A 1,138-nucleotide genomic window follows, 5' to 3' on the forward strand; every position below is an offset into this window, starting at 1 on the left:
GGTGAAACGTCTTCAAGCAACTTAAAGAAGTCCAGACGCTTTTCTTTGCAAGCTCCTTTGACTACGATGACCTGGATGACTGAGAACCTTCACAGTTCTTTACAACAATGACACAGCTTCTAAATATTCTACATCAAAACAAATCTGTCACCAAATCCACCAGATTCGCTAGCAGGTGTCAAGCAAGACTGAATGGATTTAAGTGCAGATCCAGCCTGAAAAACAAGAGTTCACAGTTTATTCGCACAAATCACCAAAGTGCAACTGTATATACAAGTGACGAGCAGGATCCAGGGATCCGGGGGGAGGAGAGGAATTTCTTTTATTTATGTATCATTCACATTATTTTATTGTATAATGCCTTGGTGCCACTGGATTTTAACATGTCTCACACTCATACAGTAAGACAAATGGTGGGGGTCTAGTAAGGAAGTTGGGGGAAGCAGACAGCTCCACAGGAAGTCTTTTGTCTCTTCGAGGACTCTGGGAGGTAGCAAGGGAGTGTGAAACAGCTGTGTACTGCCTTTTGTTCCTGTGAAAGGTATTTAACTGAGAGCCATGCTAGGCTCAGAGAGACTCTGCTGACCGTCTGCCCCGCGATCATGCAGGCTCTCCAGAAATTTGGTTTGTCTGTTCTTTGTTTTTGATTAAAGAATGTTTGCTACCGCTCACCGCTCGTCTGCAGGCTTTATTTAATGGAAAACTTCCACAACAGGGCGGTTAGTCCACATACTCAAATCTTCAGTGCGAGCTCGTCTACTCTCTTCTCCGTTCAGAAGCACTCCACGACACGCTCCTCAGTCTGCCATAAATCCTCTTCTGCCACTCACGCTTTTCACTGTCTTGCTCCAGTCCACACAGCTGCACACTGCGATCAGTGTTCCCTCTAAGCTGCGCACGTGTGCAATTGTGCACTACTGGCACGGTCTCTGCGCAGAGAAAATCTGTGTTGCGCACAAAAAAAAATCCAAGCTGAATTGAAATTAAAATTAAAACTTTAACAATTCTGTTTGGCAGTGTTAGTCAGTGACTGGCTGCTCCAGTATGGGATTAGAACGATGCCACCTTATCCCACAGTCCAGCCAATGATGCGATTCACATTCGTATATACGCAGCTGATCCACATCGCTGACAGGCT

This window comes from Haplochromis burtoni, unplaced genomic scaffold (assembly GCF_018398535.1).
Source record: "Haplochromis burtoni strain Fernald_Lab_line unplaced genomic scaffold, NCSU_Asbu1 Contig_893, whole genome shotgun sequence".
In the NCBI taxonomy this organism is placed as follows: domain Eukaryota; kingdom Metazoa; phylum Chordata; class Actinopteri; order Cichliformes; family Cichlidae; genus Haplochromis; species Haplochromis burtoni.